The sequence below is a fragment of the Falco peregrinus genome, chromosome 3, assembly GCF_023634155.1.
Source record: "Falco peregrinus isolate bFalPer1 chromosome 3, bFalPer1.pri, whole genome shotgun sequence".
NCBI lineage: Eukaryota > Metazoa > Chordata > Aves > Falconiformes > Falconidae > Falco > Falco peregrinus.
The window spans coordinates 98075504-98092222 of NC_073723.1; the positions used below are offsets into that span (position 1 = coordinate 98075504).

General features: G+C 43.8%; 1 protein-coding gene across 8 annotated transcripts in view; it reads left to right on the top strand.

Annotated features, from left to right (window-relative positions):
* Window positions 1-16719, top strand: part of ATXN1 (ataxin 1) — a 212324-nt gene that overhangs the window by 67340 nt on the left and 128265 nt on the right. For 2 of the 8 annotated variants that reach the window (XM_055800120.1, XM_055800124.1), the window contains exon 4: window positions 2176-2315. The exons of 5 other annotated variants lie outside the window; for them this stretch is intronic. The gene's annotated coding sequence lies outside the window, so the exon portion shown is untranslated. Of the gene's footprint in view, window positions 1-2175; window positions 2316-6695; window positions 6764-16719 lie in introns of those variants that run through there. One more of the 8 variants, XM_055800126.1, reaches the window with a different exon arrangement.

A 16719-nucleotide genomic window follows, 5' to 3' on the forward strand; every position in this document is an offset into this window, starting at 1 on the left:
GTGGTGCAGCTGAGTGCGTGAGTTTCTTTTCCTCAATGGAAGGCCCTGTGTTTTTACTCTGTTTTGGCCGCCTGACATGGCAGCGAGTTGGTAACCTGTGTGTATGTTGTTTTGTTGGCTTTTTTTTTTTTAATCTGTCTTCCTCGCTTAACTGAAGCTGTGTGACTTTTTAACCTGCTGTCTGTAGGCCGTTGTTTTACAAGCCTCATTAAGGTGGCCGGGATGGCTATGGCAGCAGTCCTGCCCCCCCCTTGGGTGTTCATTAGATGGCTTCCTTGTGCTGACATAAGCGTTGTGTAGTTGTGCTCAGAGCCAGGTCTGGGAAAGGATCCAAGTCAAAAATAATCCCTAAAAAAAAAAAAAAAAAAAAAAGAAAGGAAAAAAAAAGGTATGTTTTCAGCAGGATCTGTTCCCGGATCTAGCTCATCATTGTTCTCACACTGGCCTGCAAAGCATGAGGGGTTGTGCTGGCTCATGGTGGGTGGCGATGAGCAGCCAGGGTGAGGTGGCCAGGCGTGCTGCTGGCAGCGGGGACGCTGCGGTGGCAGCCTGAGGAAATGGGGCTCTCGGGGACCTTGTGCCCATGCTGTCTGTCTTTCCTCGAGTCCAACAGTCAGGCTGCACTTCCAGTAACTTCCAAAGCTGTAAGGCAGTTTTGGCCAAATTTGCCCGAAAAGCAGTTTTTGAAGGTGTGAAGACTCCAGCTCAGCAATGCGTTGTTGCTGGCAGAGAGACCCACATTGACTCTCCTCAGTGATAAAAAGTTGTCAGTGGGGGCTCAGCTGCTGATCTTATCAGGCCTCCTCTCGAGCGAGACACGGTCCTGCTGTCCCAGTTTGGTTGAATCGTGCCCAGTTTGGTGTGGGGGATTGACTGATGAACAGCCAGAGAAGAACAAAGTGCTCTCTGGGAGCAACAGTTCATTTCGAGGGGCAGGAACGGTTCACCTCCTGGGTCCTGTCTGCCCAGGGGGCTGCACTTCCAGTTATGGGGTGGTTTTTTATTTGCGTTCTGTGTTTTTAGTTTGGTCTAGGGATAGAAATTTCTGGAAGCTGGGAAAGTTGGGAGGCGAGACTCCCTTCAGTTTTTGTTTGGGTGGCCAACTATTTAATCCTGAAGTCAAACAGGTCTTTCTAGCCCCACCTCGACATGGCTTCCCTTGAACCCATGGTGGCATCTTTGTGCCCAGGGTCCCAGTTTCCATCGCCATGGGGCTGCGCTCCTCTCTGCCTGGTGTGCCTGGGTTTCACCTGCCTGGCCTGCCCTGCTGCACAGGCGGGCCTGCTCTGCACCACCACCGAGGAGCTAATATGAAGACACACATTGTGGTTTCCTGCTGTTTTGCTTTGTAACCAGTCCACTGGTAAATATAGCTTGTGTGTGGTTATAAATTCATTCTCTCATTATGGGCGGTTGTTGTGCAATAATTATGTAGAAATTACAACTGAGGATTGTTGTGGATGTTGTTTTTTTTTTTGTTTTGTTTTGTTTATTTATTTATTTTTGCGCTTGACATGCCCTGCAGTGGGAAGAGCACGCTTTGGTATCTGCCCTAACGAAGACAGGGCCACAAGCAGGTGTCAGGATTCGGCATGGGCGCAGGCACCATCTCGCAGCCTGCTGACTTCTGTGTGGCTCCCTTTGCGTGGTGGCTGCACAGGCACTGGGAGGCAAATTGGGACCTGCACTATTCAGACATCTTTTTATTCTTGCTTTTCTCTGTCTGCAGACGTGCTGTCCCTCCCTGCAGGTTTGCTACTGTACATGTGTTTATTCTGAAACAAACCCCTCCTGTCTCTTTGGAGGAGTCAGTGGTGCACTGCCTGAAGCTATTGTATTTGACTGCATCCAGTCCTGCTCTACGGGCACAGTCCTCCGGGTCCTGCTGCCTAGCCAAGGCCATGGGCTTAGGGTCTGTGCCCCCAGCAGAAACCCTCAGGTCCTGCTTCCCAGAGGTCTTCCTTTCAGATGGGGTCCCTTCTGTGATCCCTCCCTCTGTTCAGATGTGGAATTAAAATAAGGGTGGATTTTTTTTGTTGACCCTCCATTTCCCCACCCCCTTATTTAAAATTCCAGTCGAGCAGATCCAGAACAACACTGCTTGTCCCTCCTGTGTTCTCTTTTTCCTCCTGTCGCTCCTTTAATTTTACATTATCCCCTGCACTGTGTTTGCAGGCCATATGTGTCCTTTGAACTCTGAAGAAGCTGTGCCAAAAGGAAGCCTTCCTCTCCTCCCTTCCTCCCATCGTGGAGCCGCTTTTAGATAATTGCAATTAGTATACAATGTGGAGCAAACCCATAAGTGAAGTTCATGGGTGAGTGTCTGCAAATTTCCCAAGAGCTTGAGAAAACGCTTGCGCTTGGTCTTTGCTTTTGCTTTTTAAACCTGCAGCAGTTCCTTGAATCCCACATGGCTGCTCTTGCTCTGGGAGGTGTTTGTAACCCAAATTTGCCTCCTGCACCCCTGGCAACGCACAGGGATGCTGAAGCTGCTGGCAGGGTGCCATGGCTCTGCCAGGGCCCCTGTGTGGAGGAAGGTGGAGCTGCTTGTCATTGTGTTACAGCACTTGGCAGCACCAGACAGGGGAATAAGGGGCTTCAGAAGCATGCTGGAGTAGGACAAGCCCGTAGCTGTGTTCAGCTGGGCCACCGTGGCCCTGCAGCTGCTGTGCAGGGGGCTAGCATCAGCCACTGGCTCAGCTGGAGGGATTGCTGTTGTGTTGGGCTTCCCTTTTCAAAGGGAATGTCCTCCTCCATGGAGACGGGTGACAGGTACCTTTTGAGCCCCTTCCCCTTCAGCCTCTGATAAACGTCTTGTGCATTAAACCAGGTTTCTGACCTCATTTCTCAAAGGAATTTTAAATGGGGAGAAATAGGAGTATTAATTAGTGCCTCATTAAGTATTTGTAGTCAAGTATGATAATTTTCTTGAAAGGATAATGTATTAGATGAATAAAAATACTCTCCATTAAAAAATGAATACAAAGTCATTTTAAACCACCAAGATTATTGTACATTTCTGAAAAATTAATGTGATTAAAGCAAAATATATTTAATAAATTTAAAAGACCCTGTTAGGCTGTTTAACTTGTTGGTCTCTAATTAATTATTCTCAAAGGTAGTGCTTCAGGACTTCAGCCTTACCTGCAGGGACAGAAAGTAGTTTTTCCCCCACTTCCTTTTTTGGCTTGTAATTATTAGATCTGAGTTGTGGGTGTGGTGATTTTCCTTTTTTATATTTTTTTTTCTCTTTCGTCTTCTGATGTCTGTCTTGGAGATTGGCCACGATGAAAGACTAGAACCTAGGCAGGGTAGAGTGGTGATCAGAAATGATACAGAAATTTCCTTGATGGGTTTGATTAATTTGACCTATTCATGTGTTGATTGATGGATTCGAAGCTGAGAAGAAATATTTTCACCTTTGTTCCTTTTGTCTGTGACATGGTATGGTATTGATCATGTCTGCTAGGATCACATAGACTTCCTTCAGTTAATTCATATGACTTAACACAAGTTAAATTAATTTTTTCCACACGTATTTCGTGGTTTAGATTAGTTTTGGATTAGGCATTTCCTTAACTCTCTACTGAGCTGCTTGACGTTCAGCTACTTAATGAGAACTGCTGTTTATGTTGTGGAAGACGGTAAAGTAAATGGTTGGAGCTGGAGACGTAACCCAGGTCTGTGGGTTTACCAGCGCTGGTGTTGAAGTTCATGTATTTCTTTAGGGAGAACATAACTAACGATAAGAAAGCTCAGTGTAAAACAGCGCAGGTATTAGGTTTACAGCAACCTATTAAAAAAACTTTGGGTTTTGTGACATTAGGAATGAAGGCACTTCCTCACCAGTCTCATCACAAACATTGCAAGTGTTTTATCCCCTCTTGCTTGGCATGTTCCGTTGGTCAGGATATATACAGGGCAGGTGTCTGGTACTCGAGTCCCCCCAAACACTTGTTCCTTGTAACGGGTCTGTAGTACAGATTCAGAGAATGCTAGCAGTCTATTTTTTTATGATTTAGGAACCTGAGATCCATATGACCTCTTGAAAATATTAAAAGTTGTCCAACATGCTAAAATATACTGTCTGGGAGTTTGGGTATCATACCTGGCTCTCTCTCAGGTGCCTTCTGAACTGTCAGGCTGTTGGATGATGATGACTCCGGTTTTCTTCCATCACAAGACACATCTTTATGTATTCTCCATGTCTAAGCAGACAGCCTTTGCTTCTGATTCTCCACCCTTGTGTTTTTCTTTCAGCTTTCCTCTTCTTGTCCTATTGCAGCTCTGCTAAGTGTAGGCAATTAGGGTCATAGTTGCTGCCTTCTGTCGATACCAGCCTTGATTTCTGTTGCATCTAAAGGTGCTTTTTCTCAGCAGAGCCGTTACAGGCACAGTGCCCTGAACAGCCGTCTCGTTCAGGCAGTGATGTGCGAGAATGATATTTTTCTTGTCTTTGGGACACTTTCAGAGCCTGCAATGGCTGGATAATTGCCTATTGAATGTTTTCCCCTTTTGTTTGAGAAGATGGTGGTAGCCAGGGCTTCTTGGTGGTGGATGGAAGTAGCTGCAGTAGATAGCTCCAGAGTTCAAGGAGCCTGTTGGCTGTGTGGAGCTGTGATCCCTCCCGTACATTTGTGTGAGTTCTGTTGTTACTATACAAAGTGCCTCCCTAGATGAATAGTCTGTGCTGCTGTAATGTTCCAGTCTATGATTATTCGTCTTTTCTGGTCTTAAATGAGACCAAATCTATCCGTTGACTTACCTTGAAAATCCTCTTAGTGCAGATGATCTCATTCTCAAAACCACCTTCTAAGGTTACAACTCTTAATGTAAGCACCCAACTGGCTGCGGCTGTTCCTGCACCACGGCTGCTGTAATGACACCCCCAGGTGTAGCCATGCAGCTATGCCTGTGCAAAATCCATTTTGTATGGCTCCCAGCATGCCAGTTGCCTTCTCTTGTTGTTTGTGTGTGTGTTCCCCATCTCTCGCAGAGGACACAATCAGGCTATTTAAAAAAAGAAAATAATTTGTGACATTGCAGATATAAATCTGTAAAAATTGCAAGGGCATAACAAAGAGTAGATCTGACTGATGGCACTGTTAACTTTTTCTTAGCATTTCCCTGCAATTGTATCTGACATCGTCCCTTAAATACGTTATTTGCAAGGAGCTCTGTTTAAGCTAGCAAATTATTGTGGCAATGTGTGAGACTAATGGTACCTGAGAATAAAGAGTGGTGCGGCATTTATGATGAAAAAATAATTTCAAGTCATGTCTGGTTTTTTCTTTGTGTAGTTTTTTTTTTTATTACTGGTGCTAAAATGGCTCTTGCAGCGCGAGTGAGAAAACCAGACTGAACCTCCTGGTTTTTTTGTTGGGCTCCCAGCTGGAAACGCCTCCCTCAATTTTTCCATTGATAAACGTGTCACAGAGGGAATCTAGAGCAGAGGAATAGGTGGAAATAGAACAATATGAAGTCTTGGACTTCAATCACAAAAAGAGTTAACTGATGTAGGTACAGTACTGGACAAGCTGCTGCTCCTTTCATGACCAGGTTCATTTAACTGTGGTCTTAGCATCCGTGGATGCCCTCAAAGCCACATAACAAATCATTTTTTACAATTTATTGTCTTTTTACTGCAGAGCCTCTTTAAAAGGATGTTGCAGAGCATTTTCTTCTCGCCCTTTCTACAGACCACTTTATCTGACCTTCAGGAATTCAGAGTCGCAACAGGGGCCAAAAACCTCACATACAAGAATTCTTGTATTGTTAATTTATGAAATATGTCTTTAATAAAATAAAGATGAGACATTTATAGAGCTCTGATAAGGAACACAGCAGTAGAAAAGGCCCAGGTCTCCTACTGTTCAAATTAAGAACAGCTGATTTCAATGAGAGAAGAAGCAAGCTCGTTAGATGCGCAGGTTGACACATGCACTCGGGTGTTCCCATGATGCTCAAAAAACCTTCTAGGAATGTTTTGCAAGTATTGAGAAGTAACTTCGTAGAGGACTTTTCAGTTAAGTTACTGAGAGTGCTTTGTGCTCCTTCAGGATGTTTGGAGGGGGAAGATTACTTAGTTCCGTTAGGTGGTTAAGTTTACACTTTTTCTGGACATTCTTAGCATTGTATCACTGAAACAGTGGCTTCTCTGTTGCGGCTGTGTTTGACCTCTGTGTCAGGGTGGGAGAGCTGACTGATGTTTGCTGCAGTGTCTGCGTGGTCACCTCCCCATTGCACAGCATAGGTGAGTGCCTACATGCGATGGTGGTGAGGAAGGGGCTGGGAAGCACCGGTAGATGACACCTGGTGTGTATCTTGTCATGCTGGGTGCTTCAGGGAATGCAGTGGTCCATGACCCAGAAAGCTCAGTCCTGAGTAAGGCAGAGATCTGCTTTGCATAGCTGCAGGGGGAACAGCAGGTGCTCAGCACTCCAGATGAGTGCAGAGCACCCTGCTTATTGCAGACCTTTTGGATCTGTGGAGTTTTATTGTGATGCACAGGGTTGTCCTGTTGGTGTACCTTCCCATGTGAAAGCGTAAGTGCTGCTCTTGTTTTTCCCTCCTTTTCTCCTCCTCTCTTTTTTCCCCTCTTTCCCTTTTGCTGTCTGTCTCAAACTTGCCAAAATGCCACAGAGCTGCACACCGAAGTTTTTTTCCTTTTTCTGACAGTTTATTGTGATGGTGTAACAAGAAGGCATGCAACTATTGAAGTATGGGATGATAATATAGCAGGAATCGGTTATGTAAAGGGCAAGTAAGTGTGATATGGTTGGCCTATCCATATGTTACTGCAAGGGTATAAAGGAAAATATGCAAAATAGTAAACGACCAAGAAGGAAGACTGGAAGTAGTATTTAGATTTAATGGACATTTCCAAATTCTTCATCTGACCCTATAGAACAGAGCTGTTGTATTTCGTTCTGTTTTTTCTCATTAAGTTTTTATTGGGCCATCCTTCCTTTAGGCAAAAAAGGGAAATGCAAGAGGCAAAAATACTTTTAGCTGAAAAATGAGTAAGAATAAATCATGGTGTGCTACCTTCATGATGCTATTAAAAAGTTGCTTTCCAGTGAAACAGACTGAAACCTAGGAAGAGTAACTGCTTGCTTTAAATGATATAATTGTCTACCATTTTGGCTTTGCAGGAGTTTTTTCTTCTTGTTGGTGTACGGAGATAAGAGTTGGCAAAGTTGGGTTTCTTATTGCTGCCGCTCTGCCCAACATGCTATTTTCCATGCAGAGGGATGGACTCTTCATATCTATGCCTTACTCATCACAGTGAAAATATATGAAAGGCAAAATATGCCCTTGCCTAAGATATGTACTCATGTATGACTAGATACGACAACAGGCCATTTATTTTGATTGCTATTTTGTATAATATGCAGTAACCACATGCAAACACCACATACAGCAGAGGAAAATGCTAAAAGCCAATTCTTCCTAGATGCTAAATGGGATACTAGTTGGTGAATGATTACAAGTTAAGGTACCCCTCATCATCCTTAAGAGACTCAGCTTTGGAAAAAGCATGTTATCTGTAATGGTGGGCAAAGCATCCACTGAATCAGAGTGTTTTGGTTAAAGACAGGGCTGCCAGCCGTTGAAGGGAGGGGAAGCAGTATTTCTTTTTAATGTTCTTCATGCCAAAGAAGCAGAACAAGTTAATAGAGAAAAGGGGTAACATTCTGAAGGTGGGGTTTTTTCCTGTTACATAAAAAAATTAGATGTTTTCCAGAAATTAAGGCAATTTAGTTAATGTTATGCTTTGGACAATTCTAATTCTAAAACACTAATAGGACGGAAGCGGTATGAGCAGTAGGTACAATTATAGCTGCAGTTACGAAGAGAAGTCCATGTTCAGTTATTTGAATGCATCAATTCCCTGTGTGCCTGAAAGGCAGCAGAATGTTAAAGAGGCAGGGGAGGCAAGTTGTACTCCTTTATTTTATTGTCCACATGCTTTTTTTTGAAAAAGCTTGTATGTGTCATTCATCCAAAAGATCAAATCCAGTCTTTCCCTTGCACCCAGAGCAGTTTAAAGAGTTTAAAAAAGAGAGTAAGTATGCGTTAAAAAAGTAAATATATGAAAAATTAAAGTATTGGTACGAGAGCAAAATGGAACTGTTGAGTTTGTATTCCTTGCAACTCACTAAAACTTTCGGGTCATGCACAAATTATTCAAACGCTAATTTCCATTACATTTGTCATCAGGTTTCTTAGTATTGTGGCCCATTATTTGCTTCCTTTTGGTGATGTGTCAACAAACAGATTACTTTTCTTTGTAGATGTGATTGAATTTTATTCATTAGAGAGATTACAACACATGAACAGTTGTGTGTTTAAAGTACTGGCATTTAAGCTGTTTATAAGGAATGTGTTTATGCTTTGGATAGAGATCACTTGGTGCTGGTGTTAGTGAAATTAGGGCTGAAGTCATGGAAATCTTGACTTTTTGTTCAGTTCACAAGTTCTGGCAATTTAGCATTTTTAGTGGGCACCTCACTCATTGCAGTTTCCAAGTGTAAACAGATGGTGTGCTCAGAAAGACCAGGACATAAAAAGACATTATTAATACTGGTTTTGTCTTCTGTATCTTATAAATGAAGGGGGCGGGTGTATGGCTGGTGTAAACTGGCATATTCCCATCAAGTAAAGGCAGAATGAGAATCTGTCCTCCTGGCCACTATTTTTAAAGAAAATGCAGGACACTGTTTGTGTAGTTGTCCCTGCATGTATGTTTCTTCTGTTACCTTATATTGTCTCTGTGGCAAAAGGTGTTCTCAAGTCATCCTTTGTTTTTTTTCAGATGACCAAACATACTTTTCCATCAGTCTCACCCTCTTGCCCTTCTCTAAACTCCTGTTATTTCCATTTTCCCCATTTTTTCAGTTCTGAATACGAAAGTAACTCCTCCCATCCCTACATTTCCACTTATAGCAGAGGGATGGGATGTCTTTACTCCTGTCCTGCCTTTCTGTACCCATCCCTCTGGATTCACACATCCTGAGGAACTGCTTGAACTCAAGCTCAAGTTGTACCTTCATCCACATGATGCAAAAAGCCCAGTAAAATAGTACAGCTCTGTGAGCTGGAAAGCGTTGGTCACATTTCTGTAGTGCAGAGTGAGGGGAAAAAGTTGTTGGTGCAGGTTGTGCTAGGGTTTGCTGTGTGACTGCATAGGTGCTTTGCAAATCCTGCCATACAGGCTCACACTGTGTTTCTCTCTGGACTTCCCAGTGGGTAACGTTGCCCCAAATTGGATGAGCTTCTCCCATTCAAAATGTCAAATTTGTGTTGCTTAATTTCCAATGAGGATGTAATGTGATAGTAAAATTGTTCTGTAAGGGGTCATACACTGTTCTACTGTCAGTTTGTGAGGCTCAGACAGAAGGAAATGATCAAAAACACTCGATGCTCATTATTTATTAATTGAGTTCTGGCAGAGCCTTGCTACATTCTGGCTTTTTGTTTGTTTCTTTGTTTACAAACAAAAAAAGAAAAGCACAGTTCACAAAAAAACAAAAAGGGAAATTTGTTAACAAAGATTTCTGACAAGGAAGAAATGGCATTTGGGGGCATTTGAGTGGAGGTGCCTTGGAGTACAGGGAGGGCAACTTGGCAGTGCAGTGTCACCCTCTCTGAGTTGCTCCTGAAAGAGAAGAATACTTTAGGGAATAGTAGACCACGAATCTTTGATACAGGCATGCTGGGTTACGAGAAAATATTTACCCTGGTAAGTTCTGTAATGGGGTGCTTGTACTTTGCTGCTTGTATGGATGGAGTTTCTTAAAAAAAAAATTTGCAAGCTAACAAGAAGCTCCAAGTGTTTCTTCACTTTCCTGTATCTCTTCCTTGTTTCTGTACATATTCAGGGAAAGAACAGTACATTTAAATAATTGTATCTTTCTTTACTCTGTAGTTTCTTGACTTCAGAAGTTCCAAAACTGCTTACAGTCTTTTGTTCTGCAGTGAACCCCACAAGGACAGATCTTTTCATAGATGCCATGGCTGGTATGGAGCTGTATCGAAGCTTGAGGTGTGAAGTTTACGCTGATGAAATATCTGAAGACTTGAGCTGCTGGTCCTCCCCCCTTCGCCCATTTCCACCCCCAGCCCCCCCCCCCCCCCCGGATTTAAAATTAATGAAATGTAAGTGATTTTTCACAGGAATAGCTAAAATCACATCTCTGATCAGCAGAACTATTTTGCCAAACTTTCAGGCTTGCTCCAGAGCCTGAAGCCATTTTTATATCTCAATAAATCAGTGACAGCAGCAGCAGCAGCAGCAGAAGTAAAGTTAACACAAAGCTGTGTATTTATTTGCCTACTCTCTTTCTTCAAAATGGCTGAAAATCTGTTTCTGAAACTTCCCCACAAAAGATCAGTCTGAGGCAGCTGTTAGCATGAAAGATTTTAATTAAAATATCTGCCAGAGTTGTAAAAAGCTAAAATGAAGGCTTTGGAGGGGGAGGGTTGAATAGTCTTAAGTGTCATGGTTGCTGTGTGAATTACCTTCTTTGGGCTGCTGGTCTAAAGGTGGGTCTTCAGCTGCAGCTGCAGCACTGTATACCCTGTCCTTGTGATACCCATTTCTCTGCCTTTCTCGTTCCTCTGCTACAGTTCTGTGGAGTGGTAGAAAAAATTGGTCCAGGAGATCATTTTTTTCAGGTCACTTAGATCCGCATTGTTTCAGCTCCCCTTATCTGCTTCTTTGACTTCACAAATGTTTCTTTCCTTCCTTTGGATTAGAGGCGTAACTTAAAAAGGCAAAATACGCAGCGAGGCCCGTTGGAATTTGTTGTGATCTGGCCTTGTCCTCATCAGTTGAGCCCCAGGGGTTCTTCAGCATCATCCTTCGTCAAAAAACAAGAAGCCATTGTCAGCTGCCGAAACTCCTGCTGCTTTGCTCTGCTTTTACCCCATCAGTGCTATGTGGACAATTGTGGAAGTAGCAGTACCCGACAGGGGTCTGTTTGCGGTTCCTCTAGCCCAGCTGAGTGGCTGCGGTGGCTTTTCTTGGACCATGTCAAAACCACTGAGCCCTCCTGCTTTCCAGGTTGTGAGTCAAGGTCCTGTCTCTGGTTGTCTCCAGGCCACCTCCTACTTCTGGGCAAAAACTCTACTCAGCTCTCACTGCTGGGTGTCCGTGGGGAGGGAGCTCCAGCGTGGGGGTGGGGAAGGAACCGCAGTACATCCCAGCTGGGCCTTGTGGTTGGGGCAGCCAGGACCTGGGAGGTCCCGCAGGGTGCACCCATGTCTGCACACTGCCTTGCTGATTTTGGCTGCGTAACTAGCCGGGATACAGAAAATGTTTGCTCATTTGGGTCTTCTGAAGAGAACAAGCAGGGCTTCAGTTTCAGGCTCTGGCTTATAGCGTGTCTTGGAAGTCAGTCAGGGCTGGACTATCAAAAGCACTTGCAGACATGCAGGTTCCCAGCTTTCCCTGGCTGAGAGCTGGCTCCCTGAAGCTCTGCTGAAAATCCCCCTCGCCGTTCCTCTGTGCTCAGATATTCTCCAGTTGAAGCTGAGAGTAATATTTGCATACCTCACTGGTTGTTCAGGCTGAATTAATATTTGTATAGCACACTGTGTTCCCCATATTGAAAGCACTACATGAACGCTGCTGTTTCTAGGCAGTTACATCCTATTCTTGAATGTTGTAAATGTACTTAACCAGGACAGACAAGAGTAATCGCATTTGTTTAGAAAAACCCACTCAGTCCTTCAGTATATGTGTGAATGGATTTTTTTTTTTTAATTAGGTGTTTATAGTAAAATGGTAACCCTCTTCTTCTGAAATAGGCCTATTTCAAAGGTTGGTTTTTGTGTTTGTTCGCCATTTGTTATTCTGGTTGCCAATGCTTTGCATGCTGGGGGGGAGTATATGTAGTTTTTTCAGGGTCTTCCCCTGCTTATAGAAACCTTTCATGCATAAATCTTCTAGCAATGCTTTTTGTTAAGCTGAGAACATAAATAGAGTAGATAATTGTCCAGTAAAGCTGATTGGTATTCCTTAAATCTTGGATCTCATCCCTTGCTTATTCACACATCATCTGCAGATAAGATATTTCTGCTCTCTTCTGAACTCTGTTTCACACAGTCCAGTGAGATGTTAAAAAATAATTTATAAATCTCTGCAAAACCAAATTAGAGCATTACATGAAATGGTGGGGTGGGGGCTGGGGGAATTAAATAATTAATTCAAACTAGTAAACATTTTTCTGGTCGTAGATGGTCAAAATTCTCCTGAAGCACAAAAAAGAGGGTGATTTCTCCAAAGGTCCAGCTTGCAGAGAACCTGCTGGAGGTGACAGCATCAGGAAAAACAGAACCAGCTGTGGCATCAGTGCTATTGCACAGTTAGCATCATGGCCTGCAAGGGCAGAGCAGCACGGTCTCCTGCAGGAAAACCTGGGCTTGTAGCTCTTTACAGCCGGGATTCTGCTTGTCGTGTCATGCTGCCGTAAATCCTGAGCAGCTCCATTGAAACAGAGGGAATTACTCCAGATTTATGCCAGTTTCGATGAAAAGAGGCTTTCTGCTGAATGGATCTGGGCAGCCACTCATCAGGTGGAAGGGAAAGAAGTGACTCAGCGTTCGGCAGTTGTTGCTGATGGCTGGCTTTTGCCAAGTGCTGAGTCACAATTTCCTTTTTTTTTCTTTCTTTTTTTCCCTGCCCTTCTCCTTTTTTCCCTGGGTGAGTGGCTGCTTTGTGCACCCCACAGAAAAGAGGGCTTAATTTCTGATGGAAGAAGGGATGCAGGGGGGCCTGCGTCCTTGCTGTGAGCAAAGAGCTTATGGAGGGGCAGACCACCCTTGCTAGGAGCAACTGGCTGTTTTTTTCAGAGCGTGCAATATTGACTGCTGCTTCTTACGCCCAGGAGATGAGCGTTTGTAAAAGGGATTTAGCTGTGTAGGTGGCCTCGTATTTTCTGTCTGTATGGTAATAACCCAGCTAAGGCCAGTGACGGCAGCTACTCCTGTGGGTGCACACAAGGGAGCAGAGCGTGCAGCAGAGCAGAGTGAGGTGCAGCCTGGTGCTGCCTGAGCAGCCTCTTGCTTTCCCCCCATCTGCTGCCACCCTGCTCTGCCTCCCCAGCAACCTCACCTCTGAGCCAGCAGCAGTGGCCATTACCTGCACCTGAAAAAAGGCAAAGGAAGAGGGAGAAAAACCCCATAGCTAGGTTCTAGGGCCACGTGCTGGTTGTGTAAATATGGGGGTTTATTTGGGTCTACCCAACAAGGGGACTCCAAGTTTAGAAATGGTGTTAAAGTACTGCAATGAAAAAGGGGATTTAAAAAATCTAAATGGGGAAGACAATAGCTTAATGTAGATCTTTGAAAAACATGGGATGATGAACTGAAGCTCCCTGAATGTTTCAGCCCATCTGTCTTGTTAGTTTCTGTGTCTTAATCATGGATTTCATGAAGTGTCTAATTTTCTTTTTTTAGCTTTCTGTCTTCCTCTTGTACAAAAGTTAAGGCAGGGAAATCATCTGAGCTGGATTTACTTTTGCATCTGAGAGAAAAGCAGTCTATAAAAAGAAGTGAGTGGTGTGTTATGCTGGGAAACTGTCTGCTTTGGATTTGGGGGGGCAAGAATTGCCCACCCTCACTTTTGCTGCTGTGGTGGTTATTGGGACAGCTGGGGAGTGCAATTGTAGGTGCATACCTGGTAGCTGATTGTTTTTAATTGTCTGGCTGTAGTCTGTGGTTGTCTGGACAGGGTGGACTGGCTCTGCTGAAATCACCAGCAAAATTCCTTGCTGTCCCTCCCACTGCTGCTGCTGTTCCTGGCAGCTGTCGAGATGTACTGGCTAGTCCATGCTCCCTCTTGAACCTTGGGAAGTCTGCAAGGGCTCTTCCTAACTGGAGAATTACTTGCTGTTTGTATCTGTGGGGGGAAGAAGCACAAACCGACCAACAGAACTCCAGCCCACCCCCCCCCAGAGTCAGAGCATTTTAATGACCTCTCAGGAGGGTTGTGCGTCTCCACGTTCTTCCTGTGTGAATCCATCATGTGGACACCACTCATTTTTTGGCAACAGTGGAAATTTTTGCCACATAAGGCCATGTATATTTGCAGTGTGTACTATGCAGAAGACACTGATTGACATTAATTAGGAGTGGGTGGTGTGAAAGTGTAAAAATAAAATTCCTTTCTGTCAGGTTTACTATTAGAAGTGAGGTACATGGTGTGACACTGCGCGTGAGCGTGCACGTGTGTGTGAGTGTGTGTGGAATGGAGGGTGTCTATTCAGCATTTAGAACAATAGTGGGAGTGAAGCATTACAGATTTAAATGTCTATGAAAGTCTGGGATTGCAACCTTTTTCTTGTAAGCTGCTCAGTGAAATGTGCTGCAAAATTGTTTCTTTTCAGTTCTAAGTTCAAACTGCTGTGCTAAAAACCATACAATGCTGCCGATTGCAACTTGTGTCTGTTTAACTGCCTCTGCCTGCTTTGTGCTGTTATGGTGACTGTTTTGAGAAGTGATCAAGAGGGACAATGTTTTCAGTAAATTTTAGCAGGAGCAGCATTTTGAAATTAAGTGGATCACCATTTAGCAAGCTGGTATTGCTTCAGCTGATGATACTTATTAACTCCTTCTCTGTGTGTATACTGAGAATAAGAAGCAATAAATGAATTCCACAGCATTAATGGTTCGTGAAGTCTGTTGTCGGATGTGGCTGGCCTTCTCCTATGAAGTAAATGGACAATCAGCTGTGCCATTTTAAAAACATATTCTTTGGATCTTAACTGAAGAAATTTCATAGGCAGTAGTCCTGGAACTCAAGATACCATAACACAGTTATCTATGTTTCGTGTGGGTGATGCTGCCAGAGGGTTATCTGTGGAGCTTTTAATAGCTGTCTGTCTGCTCTGCCTGCCTGTTTATACTTATCCTTTATAAAAGAAGATAAGCTTATATATATAAAAGAAGATATACTTATCTTTATAAAAGAAAGTTCAAAACACAGACACCTTCTCTGCCTAATTCACTGGTCACTGCACCAAGTGACACTGAAGACCTCTTCCCCAGTGGCTGAGGCTTTTCCATGCCAAACTGCAAGTTTGTGTTTGGTCTTCATCGATTATAGCTAAAGGACAAGTCTCGTTCCCTAACACCTCTGAAATTATGTGTGTTCCCCTAATTTGTGCTTATTTAAGTGAGCTCTTATAAAGTGGATCCTTTTTTATTATTGCCCCGGGATTTGATGGAAATGAGTCGTGAGTCTCTTCATTTCGTAGCAGAATCTCTCTCTGTTGACAAACCGAACATTTTCTGGGGGAGAGGGTGGGAGTGACACCTCAGCTCTGCTCTCCAAGCCTGCAAAGTGCTGGTAGTACCTGCTACGGGCCCTGTGAGCTGTGACTGCTTGTGCTGTGCCTGTGATTGAGATACAGAGCTGTTACTTAGGCCTTCTGGCTAAGTATCATTTTTTAGTGCATTACTGAAAAGTAGATTTAACGTGTTGGGTATTAAGTTAAGGGATTCTCCTCCTCCTCGAAGAAAAACACTAAAACTGACATACCGGTTTGCACTGGACTCACTAACATTGGTGGTGTTGCTTTAGCATGGTAATATGTCAGAACTGGCTCAAAAAACCCCACCCAAACCCAGCAAACCCTCTGTCTTGCTGACGCTGATCCTTCCACTTACAGGCTGATATTTTGGGTGAGTGTCACGTGTTGCACGTGGCTTCAGCTACGAGAGGTTGCGGACCATGGGAACGTGGAGCTAAGGGCAGTGCTTGCAGCTACTTTTCAGCCAGCTTTGGTGTCAAGTGTACAGAGTGTATATGGTAATGCATTTCGCATTTCTCCACATGTCTACCAAAGGCCCCTTTTAATTAACCTAACTGCACGTGGTTTGTGTAGGGGTGTGTAGGCTTGTCGGCAAGATGCTTGCTGCTCTGTCTCTGAGTGAGCCATTGGCATGCCTGGTCTGCGACAGCTTGATTGATGTGGATGGAGAAAATGTTTGAATTAACTGCAGAAGCCTAAAAAGCAATTCATAGGTACACGAACACTGAGGTTTCCCCTGCATGGGACAAGATGCTGTAGTTTAGTTAAGGAAACCACAAGGAGGTTGATTTCTGGGTTTTGGTTTTGTTTTATTTGTTAGTATAACAGTTTGCTTGTGTTTGAAAGGGTTAGGCAGATATAAATTCATGGTTGAAGCTGCAGTGGTGTGCACATAATGCATAGCGTATCTGATGTCAAAGAAGTTGCTTGTAATCACATATGGTAGATAAAAATACACTGATATTTAAAGCAGTGGGGTTTTTTCCTGGGTATAATTGCAATGTTACTACCAGCTAATCACAATAGAGTTTCATGACTATGTTTTCTTGCTGTAAATCTCAGTTCAGTGACTTGAGCAAAGATACGTGAACTGTGAACAAAAAAGAAAGGGGAAAAAAAAAAGCAGGGGGTGGGGGGTGGGGTGTAGGGCGCAGGAAGACCGTGCTTGAAGTCATCCTCAGACTGTGTCTGTGTTGAAAGCCCAGTCAGGTAGTGTTCTTGGGAGAGTTATTTAGGACTTAAAGGGTGCAATGTATATTCAGTGTCTCCTAGAATGAGATCTCCAGTGACGAAGAACCTTGTGGCCTTTGGGGACTGTATCTATATCTGAAAGTATAGATATGTTCCTTCTTGGGGACTGTAACCCACTGAAGATAAACCCACCAGTATAGCAAAGGGG